The sequence below is a fragment of the Suricata suricatta genome, chromosome 15 (genome assembly GCF_006229205.1).
Source record: "Suricata suricatta isolate VVHF042 chromosome 15, meerkat_22Aug2017_6uvM2_HiC, whole genome shotgun sequence".
In the NCBI taxonomy this organism is placed as follows: Eukaryota; Metazoa; Chordata; class Mammalia; order Carnivora; family Herpestidae; genus Suricata; species Suricata suricatta.
Window position 1 is genome coordinate 70,058,741 of NC_043714.1, and position 17,103 is coordinate 70,075,843.

The 17,103-nt window shown below is 50.1% G+C and overlaps 1 protein-coding gene across 1 annotated transcript in view; it reads left to right on the forward strand.

The window, feature by feature from the left end:
• TG (thyroglobulin) overlaps positions 1–17,103 on the forward strand; it is a 233,195-nt gene that overhangs the window by 95,940 nt on the left and 120,152 nt on the right. The gene's annotated exons all lie outside the window — the stretch shown is intronic.

Consider the following 17,103-nt stretch of genomic DNA (forward strand, 5'->3'; position numbering starts at 1 on the left):
TGAAGAAATGAAGAGGAAAAAAAGCAGAGTTATTTAGAAGTAATGTCGGTTCAAACAGTGATTTATTTGCTTCTAATCTCCTTAGGCATTTCTGTGGTCTGAAGTACTTGTAATCTCTCTACAATGTGACTCTTAATGCGTTCATGCATGGTATGTTTATTCATTCATTCATTTGTTCATTCATCCATCCGTTCATCCCTCTGTCCATATTCCTACTTTCACAAAACTCCCTGTCTGGTGAAAAAGAAACAGGTGAAGACAGGCCAGGGGTACCAGCAGTGGCTTCTGCGTTTTTCTGCCAGGTAGACCTGTTGATCTGACTTGTTGCTCTATTTTTGGGTGTTTGACTGTTTATGACTCTTCATCATCATGAAAATACCATAATGAATACCTGGGTGCATAAAGCTCTTCCCAACGTCCAGGTTACTTCCCGGGGGACACATTCTCTGAAGCAGAATTACTGGGTTTGACAAACTGTGTATTTTAAGACTCTAGCTCTGTGTTGCCAAATTAGTCTCCAACATCGTTGCTAGTGATATCCTCACTAGCAGTGAGTTCATTTCTCCACCACGTACTTGGGACCTTTCTCATTACAAAAATATTACTGATTCAGCGTATAGATAAAGCAGGGTCCAGTGTCTGAACGTCCAGTGCGTCCTCTTAGATATGAGCAAATCAAAGTGTGAACGAGTTTGACGGTGTTTCTGGTCTGTTTTTTTTTTTTTTTCCTGATAATTTGTATTCCTGGGACTTGAGTTACCAACACGAGGCAGGAGAGGCGTTTCACATCCCCCTTCACACATGCAGTCTATGGATCTCAGTTGAAGTTTCCAAGGCAGAATGACATGTCACAGGATTTTTAAACAAGTGCGATTTTGACAAGTGTGATCTGAAGACGGGAGGGACGTCGGCGCCTGCATTCCATCTGTGCTCAGAGCTCCCAAACTGGAACGGAGGGTCTGGGTGTGTGCCTTGGACGGCAGTCAAGCGGGGGACACAATTCCGCCTGCAGGGTATTGATATGTGATCTGATTCTGACGCGGATTGTGCATGTGCGTGTGCACACACACGCGTGTATACGCCCTGTATATATAGACTGTTCATCTTTATGCACTTCCTATTTGGGGAGGAAAGGAAATATTTATTAACCACCCAATGTTTTACAAGTCCTTTAGTGCTCTAAGAAAAGTAGATGGTGGCCAAGTCTGCTTTTCAAATAAGGGAGGTGAGGACCCGAGAGACTAAATGAGCCCCTGGGATTCGGGCCCACGTGCATTGGCCCCCCTCCGAGTTAGAGAAGAATATCTGGTGTGAGTCTCTGGAAAGGGTGACGGACATGGACTTCCTGCCCTGGACTTGTCTGGACATCTAATGCTCGGCCTTGTGCCTTGTGGAGAGTTGGTATATATTAAGTCACCCATTCAAAGCCTCTTTGAAGAAGGATGCGGATGTACTGAGTCGTCAGTGGGGGTGGTGGGAAGGGGGAGGGGACTTCTGAACTCTCACACCTCGGGGGCTTCTAACACACTAGATGGTTTGAAGATGGCAGAGTTTGTCAAATGGCCAAGTTTCAGAAAGCCTTTCCTTCAGAGAGAGCGGGTCCGTGCGTGCAAAGGCCCAGGGGCATGAAACGGCCTGGGACATTCAGACGTTGGTGGGCCTAGGGTCATCAGTGAACTGAGCAGGAGGGAAAGGCTTTCGCTTGGGCATGGAGCCACCAGGAGAGACAGTATTGGGTTCGGCACTAGACCTTGGTGCAATGACCTGGGGGTGGGGGGGGGTGGGCAGCTGAAAGTGGCAGCAAACCCTGGGGAGGACGAGTTAGAGAAACGTGTTAGGGCCGAACATCTTTCACTTCAGTTCAGCTCAACTCGGGGACTATGTCTATACCAGCCACATTTTGGGTAATGGATTCTGAATTTTCACCTATATTCCAGAAAAGGCACTGCACTGGGGGCTGGAGGTCTTGACTGCAAAGATAGGAGCCTGCTTCCTAGTCAGGAGAAAGGCACGGGAAGTCAGAATCCAACATTGGGTCTTCCACAGGCTTATTCCCATGACATGTTGCTTTTCATCTACCATTTCCGAAGCACTTTGCTCAGAAGTGCTACTGAAGCAAATTGAGTTTTTGGATTGCCAACCAGAGGAAAACACAGATTATGAGTCTTTGGAGATCCGTGTCTGTATTCTAAGTTCCTTTTGCCCCAAGACACTTCAAAATGCCCCTTAGAAAATGCTCCGGCTCTTGACCATGAGCCCCCCTTGGAGCAGCAGGTGTGACACAGGCTGGTCCCTGCAGGGGAGAAATGTGCCTGCTTGCAGCAGGCCCTGCCCAGCCCCCCAGCTCTTCTCCTCGCCTCCCGGAGCTCAGGGACAGCTACAAGCCAGAATTCCAGGGCTGGAAGTGTCTGCACAGACAGTCTTTCTAGGCCACACAATCACAGTCCATCAACTTTGTCTGCCTTTACCGTCCGCTGTGCCAGTGGGGTGCTGGAATTCGGTTGATCTTTTCTGCAAATGTTTTCTATTAAGCCGGAGAGTTGTGTGATCCTAAAAAAATGTCAGTGCTGGCAGAGGGCCTGGACATCATCTAATTGAAGGAAGCAACGGGACACGGCACAGCCGTGGGCTTTGAAGTCAGTCCCTGCAGCTCCCGGTCCTTTTCCAGCTCTTTCTCAGCCCAGCGATATCTCCGTTTGCCTCCTTGAAATGGGGAGGATGGAAGAAAATAAGAGAGATGAGTCTAGGAGGCTCATGCTGGAGTAAGTACAAGGCTCCGCACAGAACCTGATAAAGAGTGAGTGTGTAAGAGATGTGAGCGATACTTCGCAAGTGCAAACCCACCTTTTTGTGGAAGAGGAAACAGACAGAGAGAAAATGGCTCTACTAAGTCACAGCCGGTTAAGGGCAGAGCTGCAGAATGTTCTGTTTTAAACATTCCTAGTCATTGGTTATTGCATCCATCACTGTGCTAAATGCTTTCCGTAGTTTAACCTCACGACTGCCCCATGTGCACGATTATGTCTATTCCCCAGATTTGGAGACTAAGGCTCAGAGAGGTCCAAGTTCACACAGCTGGTAAACAGGAGAGATTCGAACCCAGTCCGAGTTGGAGCCCAGTCTCCCCACTGAATGTGCTGACTGTGGCTGGCTGGGCTCCTCAGGAATCAGACTGTGGGTGCAGGTTATTGTTTAGGGAAAGGTACCCCCAGGGGGAGGAGGGGGGAAGGGAAGGTACAGGACTGGCCAGAGGACACAGTGAGCTGCAGCGTGGTCTCAGTGAAGTGGCGGCCTCAGCTGCCCTTTCAGGGATGCTGGGGTGACCTTACTTGGGTGACACGCCGATGTGGGCGTGGCCTACTGGACTGCCGCCATCCCCGCAGGGGCGTGCTTGCGGGCGCGGCAGGTGCTCCTAACTGTGCAGGGGCACTGTCACCTGCCTCTTGAGCCACCAGACTGGTGACAGAGTAACCCACACAAGGACTAATTCCTAAATCTTCAGAGGCACCAACTCCAAAAGCTTGTGTGAAACGTGCACCTCGATTCCAAATTCGTGCGCATGCGCCCTGTTGCGGGAGCTCCCGGTGCTGGGTCCGTAGCTGCCCCCTGAGAAGTGCTGTCCAGGGAGGGGTCGCACACCCGAGGGACGAGCTCCCCTCTCCAAGCGGGGCGTGCGCCCGGATGCCCCTCTAGCACAGGGCCCAGCAGTCCCTCCCAGAGCTCCCTCCAGAGACCCCGGGGGCTGAGGAGAAGGGCACAGCTGGCAAACTGTCACAGCAGTGGGAGATGGAAGAAGTGGGAGACGTGAAGGAACGGCCCCCAGCCGGTCAGCCTCAGGTCTCCCCACGGATGCCAGATGCCGGCGGGAGGGGCCAGCCAGCTGATGAGGCGCTGGGCTGGGGTCATGGTCTCTTGTGCCTGGGCCGCCATCCCCCGCCCCCCTCATCCATTCTGCAGGTGTTAGCAAGTGCTTACTCTGCGCAGCCCTGCACCCCAGGCTTCACCCTAGCATGTCCCCCAGGGCCCATCTGTCCTCTGAGCTGATATCATCTCTAACACAACATTAAAGCAGCCTCTTGGGCCCTCTCCAACCCCCCACCTGCTTTATTGTCTGCTGTGAAATGTTCTCACCTGTTGACTTCTTGAATATTTGCTTGCTCTTCCCCCAAAGAAGGGAAACTGCCCCAAGGCAGGAACTCTGTGTGTCTCATTTGCTACTATACTCTCAGGCCCCAGAAGCTTGCCTGCATCCTAGTTAGTGCTCACAAAGTGTTTGCTGACTGAATGAGTGCACTGCTGCTTGCTTGCTGGATCTTGTGATCCCAGAAACTGAGTTCATAATTTAGGGCTTGATCCTTCATACTTGGCACAGTGCCAGGTGTATGGTAGATAATATTATTTTATTTGTAATTGTTAGGTTTAGATTCAGTTTGCTCTGGGTTAGTGTTTAAACTAATAGGGATTCCGTGTTTGTTGGAAGGATGTAAAAATAAAGGAATGATCTTGACCAGTTTAAAGAAACTTTCTGAGTCTCAGCTGCCTCACCTTTAAAATGGAGGTGATGATGCTTAGTTCAGTGAGGTTGTTATGAAGCTCAGAAGAGACATTATATGTAAAGTTGGCTCATCCAGTGCCTGGTGAAGGTGGCGGTGTTGGAATAGCTAAATGAGGTCAAGTACTGCCAGTTTCCAGGGATCCCTTTCCCAGGTGATATTTATGAAAGCGGCCCCTGTAGTACAGTGTACAACCTGTGCAGCTGTATGTGGTGAGCCCAAGAGGCACTTGATTAATGTTTGCCGATTGATTGTGTCTTGAACCCTCGTTAGATCTTAGGGGCTGGAGAAGGCTTAGGATTCTCCTTAGACTTGCCCCCAGAGAGTATCATTTGTGTACCTGGATTGTTGGGGAATTCTTCAAATTACAGGAGATAGAACCAAGAAGAAAACCTTTCGGTTTGGGTTGTTTCGGCTTTAGATTTAAAGATATTTTGTCAAGTGTCTTGCTTAGCTGTAGAAGGTGTATTTTCAGCCTGGAATCAATCAGATACTACACAATAAAAAATGAGCACAGCCAAAACTGTGAGGTGGCGGCCGTTTGGGGTTCCACCTGATTTTCCCCCCCTTCCTATTCGTGGCCTCCAGCCCACTCTGAGAAACTCATGACTTCCTGCTGCTCAGCCCCAGGCCTCGCTGCTGGAACTCCGGCCCCACGGCAGCCTCTCTGATGACGGAAGCGGTTCTTCTTCCCCTCCCACTCCCAACTCAGCCCTGACCAGCTGGCTGTCGTAGAGTAGCTACACCTCGCTTTTCTGTTGTTTTATTTCCTAGTGCTCTGCCGGAGAGCTCTCGTCCAACCGGGTGGAGTCGGGGTGCCTGGGTGGCTCAGACGGCTAAGCAACCGACTCTTGATTTTGGCTCAGGTCATGATCTCACGGTTCTTGGGATTGAGTCCCGTGCCAGGCTCTGTGCCAACTGTTTGTTTAGAGCCTTGCTTGGGATTCTCTGTCTGTCTCTGTCCTTCCCCCGCTCAAAATAAGCAAATAAAACATTTAAAATTAAAACTTAATAGAGCTAACAAAATAATTCACACTGAAAATGATTGATATTGTTTTAGTATGATATTTTCTACAAGAGTGTTCACATTTTCACAAGTGGATAAACCAGAAAATTGTTATTTCTCAGATGATTTGACAAATATTCATTAGAGCATGAGTGGGGGAGGGGCAGAGAGCGAGGGAGACACAGGATGGAAAGCAGGCTCCAGGCTCTGAGCTGTCAGCACAGAGCCTGACGCGGGGCTCAAACTCATGAATCGTGAGATCATGACCTGAGCTGAAGCAGGCCGCTTAACTGGCTGAGCCACGCAGGTGTCTCAATTTGACAAATATTTAGAAGAAATACTTTAGACAGGTGGCCTTTCCCTAGAGCCCATCAAGGTATTCTGTGCAGTGGACTCTGAACCCAGGCATCGCTGGATGTAGTCCATCCATCATGGTAGATTTCCTTTAGTTTCATGGATAATAATAATATTAATTGTTGACTAAAGATAATAATACCACGTTATAAGTGGCTAGGGCTATATTCAGTTTTGTTTTGTTTTTTAATGATTCTTTGGTAATTGTTCACTTTTTCATCCCCACTGTTGAGTCTCTGCTGAATTCTCTAATCCCATTGGAGGAGCTGGATTTGATTTATGATGAAGGCAGTCACCTTGTCTCCCCCATGTGCAAAGTCTGGAAGACCAGAGGGCCCAGCTCAGGAGGGACCAAGGGAAGTCTTCAGTGTGGAAGGGGCATCTGGGATCCTGGGGGGACCAGTGAGGGATGGGGCGAGAGGGGGATGGGGTCAGGCAGGTGATGGAAGAAGGCACTGGTGACTGTGCTGTGGTGGACGTGATGGGCTCCCCGCCCCTGGAGTATTCGAGCCTGTTGGAGATGCCCTTGCTGTGTGAGGAGGTAGCTTAACTAAATTTCCCTCCGAGTTTTCTATTTTTGTAGTTCTAATTAGTGATTGGCCCAGTTATGCTGTAAGGTGTGGCTTTTGTTTTTCTGGTTTTGTGATAACTTAGGCACAGGCAAGCAGTGTTTGGCAGATGTTTGTAGAAGTGGGATCAGTGAAGCAGAGAGACGTTGGCATGCGGTGAATCCGGGTTTCAATTCTAGTTCTGTTCTTACTCCCTGTGGCCCGTGGCAAGTCACGTCACTGCTCTGAGCCTCAGTGTCCTCAAGGCAGACTTCTTAATATCCCTGCATCCAAAAGGGGCCGTGAGATTTGGATGCAGTCATGGAAGGACGTGCTCCGGACGGAGCCTGTCACACGCAGCCCCGACTGACGGTGGTGACAGCCGGAGCTGCCCTTCCTGGCACCGTGCCTGAGGAGGCACAGCGCAGACTCGGGAGTCCGCCTGGATCCAGACCAGCCGTGTGACCTTGGGCGAGTTACCCACAGTCCACTGAGAGGTCAGGTTCCCCTCTGCCTGATGCTTTGGTTCAAGAGAGACCTCTGCGTTATTGGAATCCCTCTGGTCAGCTCATGTAGGTTCTCCATATGCATTTGTGCTGTTGAATTTCTGCAGTTTTACCCAGCACCCAGGATCACGCACAACAACCCCAAGAAAGTGTTCACATGCTCCTAGAAAACCCCATTATCATGCCATCTTCCAGGTCACCTTTGTATGTGGAGGGAATTTGGAGGGGTCCACTCGAAATGAGCCAGACTTCTCAGAGAGAAATCAGACTGATTCCAGGCCTTTGCATTTCCAGTAGGAGTTTTGCTCATGACGAACTTAGTAATTTGTCAGGAGGAGGGAGTGTTGCTCCAACTCTGGTTCCACGTGCATGTCTTTTTCTTAGCTAGAAATTTCCTCCAGAAGTGTCTTTGAAGGTAGCGGTGTAGAAGATGGTGACTCACCAGTCCACGGCTCGTAACCTCAGGAGATGCTGGGCCATTTTAGACATCTCTGGAAACCGCTGCCTGCGAAATGCTGGCCAAGAAAGGGAAGCACTTGATCTCTGAAGTTGAGCCTCGGGGACAAAGGGGTAGCTGTGGTGAAGTAGACACTGGGAGGGGGCAGATTTTGTTAAGCCTTTGGTTTGCTAACCACAAGCTGTGACTATGGCTACATCCTACACCAGCTCAGAGCCTCAGTTCTGTCCCTTGAAAGCTGGTAATAGTAGTACATTTGATGTAGTGATAACACCTTGTGGTGTTAGTAGAATGTTTCATAAACTGGAATGTGCCACCTAAGAGTGATATTATTAAATCGGTGGGCCATGATTTATATCCTAGGTGGCCAATTCATCCAGTAATCCACTTGCTCAACAATTATTTGTTGAGGTCTTCGGGTAGGTGAATGATTGTAGTAGTAATCTTTATAGAGATAGAAAAGACTCGGCATCCTACCTGTTCTGTATTAGTTAAGGAACCTCATTAATTCATTCATTAAAAACACACTCAGGAATTGGGCAAAATAGTGATATTATTATTCCTCTTTAGCACACAGAACATTAACAAATGCCACCTACAACTGTATTGCTATTTCTAGGGTTACTATTTTTATATACTCTTTTGATAGGTCTTAAAGAAGCAATGAAAACTGAGGCAGAGCCTTTGGTCTCAGGAGCTAATAATTTAACAGAGAGATAGAAAACACGAGGAAATCACAATGCAGTATGTTTGTGGAACAGTAGGTTGCGGGTAGTGGGGGTAGGAGCCTCAGAAGGGTGTGCATAGGAAGTCACATCTGAATTACATCTTGAAGGATGATATGAGTTCATTACATGAATAAACATTTTTTAAGTGTAAGATTAGAGGAATAAAGTCATACCACACACGGTGATTTGCTAGACCACCAGACAAGAGTTTAGGTTGGTAGGGAGTAGAATGGAGAGAGATGTGACTGAGGAGGTAGGGAAGGGAGGCAGCAGACAGATATCGAGAAGCACTGGAGGCCATGTTTTTGCCGGAAATTCAGATGGAATGTGTTACCCCAGGGAGAGCATCCACTTACAATGGTAGAACGTGAAATTAAGACTTGAAAGAGTATGTATCTTAATTTTCCTTCTATAATGTCCTTTCTAGGTGGGCATTCAGTCTACCTGAACACTAGTTGGGGACAACATTGACCATTTCTGGTTGAGCAGTCCCATGGGTAGTGGGGACAGCTTCCAAGACAATGGAAGAGGGGAACCAGTTGAAGACTGTGGGTGAGGCTGGAAGTAAGAGTAAGCCCTCAGCTTTCAACATGCTGAATTGGGGTGCCTCGTGTCCATCTGCTTGGAGGGGTCTAGAAGCATGGATGGCCTCCGTCTGGGGCTTGGGTGAGGCTTCTGGCCTGGAGATGTGCAGATGATCATTGGTGTGTCGGTACTTTAAGTCATAGGATAGGTCGTCCGTGGAGAGTCTGTTGGAATATCAACAGTGCAGGTCAAGGGCAGACTCCTGAGGAACAGCAGCATTGAAGGGAAGAGCATAAGGGAAGCCAGAGGAAGAAGGAGGAAGACGGGAGGCAGTGCTGGTGGCGCGGGGTGTCATGGGAACCAGGCAAGGGAGATGTGACCAACAATTATAAGGACGGTGGGGACTACTGACTCTGATTGGGTTAGTCAGGCACTTTACAAATGTAGCGGGATGCTGAGGGCAAAGCTAAACAGTAGTGATTTGAGAAAGCAGAAACTACAAACCTTCCCCAAGAATGTTGGCTCTGAAGAAAAAGAGAGAACGCAATTGACAGCTTTAAATAATGGTGGCCCATGGGTTGGTAACTATCTGTCTTTAGGTCGTGAAACACCTCTGAGAACGTATTGAAGCAGTTGCCCCAACATACATACCAGACTTTGTCTCTATTTTCAGGGAAGTCAGCCCCTGAAATCTAATCCCCAGGTCAGAAACCCTGGGTTAGAGTGAGGTCTTGTTTTCAACGGCGGCATTTGAGTGTGTTTTTTATGCTAAAGACTGCAGACAGAGGAGTGGTGGGGGCACGACTGGCCTGGGGGTGTAAGTGGTTGCAGATGCCCTTGGGGGAGGTGAGAGAGAACAAGCTCTAGAACACAGATCCGGGAACTGGCCCCAACAGCCCCCTTCCTCCCTCTAGGAGAAAGAAAGTGAAGATGTGATGGTTCATAGAGAGTGGAGAGGCGAACAGAGTTGAGGCCGATGCTGAGGGCGGTCCCTCTTTTCTCTGGGAGGCGAGAGGTCGTGCACCGACTGAAGGTGTGATGCTAGGCCTGGACGGAGCCACAGGAACCGGAGGCGATGGTTGTAGAGAACAGAAAGGGGTGAGGACTAGGGCACTGAGCTCTTGACAGTTCAGGTGAGGCTGGGGACCCAGATGTTGTGAAGGAGCCGATCTGTCTGTGGAAATGTCTTTACTTGAGCTCTGCTGACCAAGACAAGCTGTGGAGAAAGCCGTCCCTTCGGTTAATCCACCCAGGGAGACATGGTTGAGGGCACTGGCAAAAGGGGAGTTGAAACAGTGAACCAGTGGGTGGCCCTGGCTTACGACAGACCGGTGAAGATGGATTCCGTGGAGCGGGGAGGAGCGTGGAGTGGCGGGGAGAGTCAGGAGCGGCTTTAGGTGCCATGGTAGAACGTGGATGTGGTCGTGGGGGCTCTGGGCTGGGAGGAGCAGACCTGAATGTCTCTGGGACTGAGGGGTCGGGAAACCGACCAGAGTGGTGAGTGCACCATCGACGGTCTCCGTAGATGATAAGGTCACCCAAGACTTCAGCAGGGTCTGGGGTGGAAATGACCATTGTGAGCTGAAAATTATGGTTAAGAATTCGAAGAATGTGGTAGAATGACCAGGCATTCCCCATTGAGGGTAGTTAATGAGAAAGTCTAGAAGTTTCCTTGGTCAGGAGGTTGTGACCCAAAGCAGGGGAAAGCGGTGACATCTGCATTCAGATAGCCAGTTGAGAGGACCCGCCCTAGCTGCCCCCACCCTTGTCCCCTGGGAAGACTAGAAGGATCAGTGGCAGACTGTGACCCTTAACATATGGGAAGTTCTGCCAAGGACACCTGTGACACAACTATTCCAGTTTTTAGATTAAAACAAGATAACGTTCAAAACTTAAGAGTTTAATTTATGCAAAGTCAGAGCTGGTGGTAGGTGGAGCCAAGATCCAGCCAGGTGGAATGCTTCTGGAAAGATCCCTCTTTAAGGCATGTAATGCCAGGGGTGCTGGGTGGCTCAATCGGTTAAGCATCCGACTCCTGACTTCAGCTCAGGTGACGATCTCACGGTCTGTGAGGTTGAGCTGGGCTCTGCGCTGACAGCCTGCTTGGGACTCTCTCTCTCCCTCTTTCTGTCCGCCCCTCCCCTGCTCACATGCCCTCTTTCTCTCTCAAAAGAGCATCTGGTTTCTTCCGAGGGCTCACAAAGGCAAACAGAGCCCGGTGTGACATGCTTCTCATTTGAAAGATGGCGTCTGGTGGGAAATCAGGGTGTCTGACCATTCGTCCTGCCCCATGATGACTGCAAGCGTGGGGGCATCTTGCCTGCAGCCGGCGCTGTGGCCGCGGAGCTGGGAGAGCTGAATCCGACAGTCTGCTGTCATCTGCTCGCGTTCAAGGTCATGGCGGCGGCTGGTGCCTGCAGGACTCTTCCTGCCCAAGAGGCTTCCAACCTGGTGTTTCCTCCCAGCCAGTGGGCCCGGGGGTCGGAAACCCCCTCCAGCCTTCCTCCAGCTTTCTCCGTATTCAGCACCGTCCCTTTGATAAGTGGCCCAGGAGCCGATAGGAATTCTTTTTGGTTCTGAGAGCAAAATAGAATGACCCGTGTGCTTTTGGACCCTCCAGAGCTTGTGCTCCTTGTTTTCCTTAGATCTTTTCATTTATGAAATGGGTCTGTGATTATATGAATGTTGGGAGAGGTGAATATTTGCTACTGGTCTGATGTGCTTCCCAAACACTGCAAAGCTCTCCTCCAGTTTTCAAGTGAGAGAAAGGAAGGCCAGAGCAGGAACTTCCCTGACCAGCTGGCAACTGACCTGTACCATGTGTGTGTGTGTGTGTGTGTGTGTGTGTGTGTGTGTGTGTGTGTGTTGTGGGGCCAGGCTAGAGTAAAGCTATCTAAAAACTTTTTTTTAATGTTTTTTTATTTTTATTTTTTTGAGAGACAGAGAGACAGCATGAGCAGGGGAGGGTCAGAGAGAGATGGAGACACAGAATTGGAAGCAGGCTCCAGGCTCTGAGCTAGCTGTCAGCACAGAGCCCAACGAGGGGCTGGAACCCACGAACCATGAGATCATGACCTGAGCCGAAGCTGGACTCTTAACTGACTGAGCCACCCAGGCACCCCTAGAGTAAGGCTATTAAAAAAAATTTTTTTTAATGTTATTTAGAAGGACAGAAAGACAGAGTGCAAATGAGGGAAAAGCAGAGAGAGAATGAGGCACAAAATCCAAAGCAGGTTCCAAGCTGTCAGCACAGAGCCCGACGTGGGGCTCAAACCCACAAACCATGAGATCATGACCTGAGCTGAAGTCAGACGCTTAACCGACTGAGCCACCCAGGTGCCCCAGGCTATTCTTAATGGTTGAAAAAAAAACCCTAAGCCTTGAAATCAAACATTTTCTCCTTTAATTGATATCTGGAAAGAAAGGCAGGAGGCAAGACAGGAAGAAAAGAAGGGGAGGGAAGGAAGAAAAAAGAACAAGGATTAAACATGATTTTCCATATATTTGAAAATTTCAAATATACTGTAGTCTCTGATTTTGTCTTTACATAGTCCACCTTAGAAGGGGATACAGTGCTTTCCAGAAGGGAGCAGAATTTGCTGGCTATGCCTGGAGGCTGACCTATGTCAAGGTCGCAGCCCATGCTGCTCCAGAGTCACGGAGGGGCTCACCCCGCCACCTGCTTCTCTGCTGCCCTCCTCCCCGCCCCCCCATGCACCCCCTCTGCTCCCAGCAACTCTGCTTTTTGTGGGGAAGGGGTGGTTATACAAGGTCAGAGGGCTGACGAGGGCTCAAATGCTGACTTGCCACCTCTTAGCTATGTGGCTTGAGCACATCATCGGCCCTCTCTGGGACTCACTTTTCTCTTCTGTAAAATGGGGATAATGTCGCCCGTCTCAGTAAAGTTTCGTGAGGCAGAGTCAGGTCATCTTGAATTCACACACACTTCATGCCTGCCCGCTGGATGGTAGCACTTGTTGCTAGTACATTCCACCGTGTAGCCCGCTGGCTGAAAGACACTCCCTTCAAGGCCACCATTTCCCCGGTGCTAATGGACTGGCGGGGTGGCTCAGCTCCAGGGACCCGCTCGCCTCCAAGGCCTTCGGGCCTGTCAGTGGGACGTCTCATGCTTCGGTTGTTTCTGGGGTATGAAAGGGGTGCCCCGACGCTCCACCGCCACAGTGCAGGGTCTGGGTGGCGGGGGAGAGAGAGCGCACGTGCTGCTGGCGACAGGGGCCCATCTGCCTGTCACCACCTCACGAGGCAGACTCAGGCTGTCACGGGGCAGAGGGGAGGCCGCAAGCCCCTAAACGTTGCCCTGTGACCCTTCTCCCCATGGCTCTGTGTCCCTATCTGACGTGTTTGGTGCATGGGCGAGAGTGGGGGTCAGCCAGACGTCCCCTATGAAAGTGGGGGGTGTCACGGAGCTGGACTCCTCAGTAGTCATGGCTTCGCCTATTTCCCCGAGGATGGTGGGCAGTGAGGGCCTCAACAGATGGGGGGTGACCCCAGCCGCAGTGTGACGGTGGCCTCAGAGCGGCAAGACTGGCCAGAGAGAGGTGTCAGCAGGACACCGGAGGGTCAGCCGCCAAGTGAGACTGAGGAGGCCGGAATCTGGGTGGGAAAGAAGGACTTGTTCCCAGAGGGGCCGAGCAGGCAGAAGGGACAGGGCAAGGAGAGGCCACAGGACGACAGGACGTCTGGGTGGCACATGGTGGGGGGCATTTCCCGAGGGGCAAGAACACCATGTGGGGGCAAATGCCAGCATCCAGGGCTGTGTGAGGGTTTCATTTTGGGTTGTGCTGAGCCCGGAAAACCTTGTTGCTGCATTCAGCGATGGATCTGCTGTGGAAACTGAGGCCCGTGACTCGTGAGGCAGGCATACTGGCCGGTTCTACTGTGCCTGTGACCAGTCGGAGGAGTCACCGGGCCAGAGGGCAGAGGGTGAGTGGCAGATGGGCAAAGAGCCAGGTCCCAGGGACCAGGCTGGGGTGGGGCAAGCAGAGGCAGGGATTGGAAAGAGGTCAGGATGGCAATGGCAATGTTTTGGGCACTTGTATCCCTTAAGGAACACCCTCCTCACTCCTGGCCCCCTCTCCCGCCACCCTACTCCCTCCCCACATACTTGGGTCTGGCTCAGCCCTCCGTTGTTTCAGGGACCAGATCAAAATGCCCCTGAGGCGATGTGATTGGCTGTGTTAGCTAAGCTCCGCCCCTTCACTTGCTGGCGGGGAGGGGGATGGGGGGTCACCTGCCTCAACCCCTTCCTTTCTGACTACAGCACTAAGAGGAGGTTCTCATGATATGCCGGGTTTGCCAAGGAGGAAACTGAGGCTCTGAGAAAAAGAGCGGGTTGCCCAAAGTCACCGGGCTGTTGGATGGGGATATGGGATACACATCATTGTCTGGCTTCTGGCAGTTTCCGGGGCAGGCTCATCCACGCCTCCCCCCCTCACCCCCATTCTCCCCTACCCAACAGTGGCTCCTGGGCAGTTTCCCCGGGGGGCAGCAGGGTCCAGCACACCTAGAGAGGGCGCCGTGGTGCTGTGGGGGCCACACGCCCGGGGTACCGCAGGAGGGTACCGCAGGAGGGTACCGCAGGAGGCGGCCGTTCTCACCAGGCTGGGCAGGCTCCTGTGCTCACTTCCCCCTCCTCTGCTCAGGAGGAAGGGACTAGTTTCCGGAGGCCTCAAAGGGGCTCCAAGTAAAGGGGCTGATGAGCTCCTTTACACCAGGAAGTCAGCGGTCCTCTGCCATTCACTTGAAAGCATTGTGTTTATTAGCGATTCAGAGCAAGGCGGTGTGTGACCCAAACACATGATTTTGTAAAGAACTGAGTTTCTCAGAGTGGTTAAGGATCTTGCCCAAGGACACATAGCATCAGGCTGAGTGTGGTTTGAACCCAGAACTGTCTCTTTTCACTAGCCTAAGCTGTTTCGCCATCAGTTATGGCCAAAAAAAGAAAGAAAAAGAAAAAGAAACAGAAAAAGAAAGGAATGTTTCCGACAGCGAGGAAGACTTTTCACCACTTGGTTTTGTGTCAGAGTTACCTGGAAAGCTAATGAGCACAGAGGGGAGGCGAAGGCTCGCTGATGCGTGGACAGTACCTTGGCTCTTTATATTTATTCACCATAGTGTGAGAATTCCTGATGGAGTGTAAGAAGGATCCTAAACTTTTTAGCTAATTAGCTTATTTTTCCAGGCTTCCAGCTTTTTGCTATTAGGTCTCGTACCTGGAATGTAGAAGGGCACATCTGAGTGGTTGTTGAATAAATGGGCAAACACAGAACTAAATTGGTTATTGAGAGGACTGCCTGGCCAGAGCCCCCGCCCCATCCCCACCCCGGAAGCAGGTCACTGGTACATCTGCCGCAATCCGGTTTGGGCCCCGTTTCCAAAGTAGCTCCGTGGACGAAAGCCTGCCTTTCAACCGTGTCTTCGAGTTACATTCAGTGAGTTCACGATCCTGTTAGAAAATAAACACTCAGAAATAAAGAGCTTTCCTTTTCGCCAACAGTAACTGTTTTACAAATATAATGGGACAGACATTCCATTCTGTCCTTAATGACATCAAACATTAAACATAATACAATCCAGAATCTTCTTCTCAAGTTAGTTTTTAATTTGAAGGACATTCCAATTAATATCCCAAAAGAACTTTCTTGAAACTTAACACAATGGCTTTGAATTTCATCTGGTAGAATAAATAGCCAAAAATAGCCAAGAAATATATTTTTTATTTTTTTCTTCTTCTAATTTTTAATGTTTGTTTATTTTTGAGAGAGAGAGCATGAGTAGAGGCGGGGCAGAGAGAGAGAAGGTGACACATAATCCAAAGCAGACTCCAGGCTCCGAACTATCAGCACAGAGCCCCACGTGGGGCTTGAACCCATGAACCACGAGATCATGACCTGAGCTGAAGTCGTACACCCAACCGACAGAGCCACCCAAACAAATATCATTTAAAGAAAAAGTAATACAGAAAGACTTTTACCACTTGATAAAACGTTCGAGCAGTGTGAGGGCAGAGCTAGAATTTACAAACAGATGAATGAAAGAGAAGGTTACCCAGCAGACAAAATTGGTTTATATCTTAGTAGTTAACATATGATATACATGGTATTGCAAATTCAAGGGGAGATTTTTTAAGTGATGCTGGCATTGCAGGGTATAAACTATATTTGAAACAAAAGGGGAAAGAAAGGAAACTCATCAATATGCCGCAGACAGCAGCACCCTTGGGGAGGAGGGTTGGCATTGAGGTAAAGCATGTTTCTGAACGTGAAGGAGCTGGGCTCAAGCCCAAGGGCTGCCCCACAGCAGCTAAGCCCTTTGGGCATGTTACCGGATCTGTCAATATTAGGTGCAATGGCGTCACTGGTTCTTGGCAAATAGTAAACGCCCACAAAATGCTACCAACATCCCCCCAGCTTTCAGGCTTCATCACATGTTTATAGGCAGAGAACTTGTTCTCGGAACTTGCATGAGATGCATGAGCCCCAGATGTTGGATTCTGCTCGTCCCAGGGTCCCCGCCAGCTGGGGGAAGGGGACAGGATGAGGGTGTGGCAGAGACTTGGCTCCAGGCCCTAGGGTGGCGACAGATGAGCAGACTCTCACTTTGGAGATAAAATTTACCCTTCAATTATAAGCGCTTTCCCCCAGACATCAAGCTAAACACGGAGTGCGTGCGGCCAAGACTTCCATTTTAAGCCCGTAATTGGCAAGCTTGGTACTAAAACCTATCATGAGTCTTCTGTGAAATTGCAGTGTCCTTACCGCCTAAAAATACGCTGGTCAGTTTGGTCATGCTGCCAAAACGCCACTTGTACTGACCATGAAAATAGTAACGCATGGAGGACCTTTAAGAAAATGAGAGCCCAGCGTCTGCAGCTGGGAAGCCAGGTCCCAAGGTCAGCACGACGTGGCTCTGGATTCTGAGGACGGTCCCCACAGTTCCAGGACGAGCCCGGGGGTTCCCCTTCTCCAGCTGAGTCCACCAAAAATGTCAGATCATTATTTGATGGCTTCTTTGGATAAACTCTTTTTATCTTTTTTTTTCTTTTTATTAAGAGGAAAAAGGTGTGGTCTAGGCTGTCTTACTGTTCTAATTTTAGCACTCTGGGCAACTAAGGCAGATTTGAGATAAAAATGACATGCTTCCCTGTTTAGCTAAGAGCGTGGGACTGTCCAAGACAAACACCATTTCATACCTGGGGACAATGTTCCAGAAAGGGTGCTCAGCTATTTAGGAAGCTTGGAGGGGATGGAAAGAGCGTTGGCCGAGCGCCAAGAGGACTGGTTCTGTCTCCGGCTTGGTCAAGTTCAGCTCTGTGCTCTTGGAAAGTCAGGTAACCTCTCTGTTTCTGACTCCTCATTCGTGAAGGAGGCCTTGGAGTCCCTCCCCCACCACTCATGCGGAGCTCC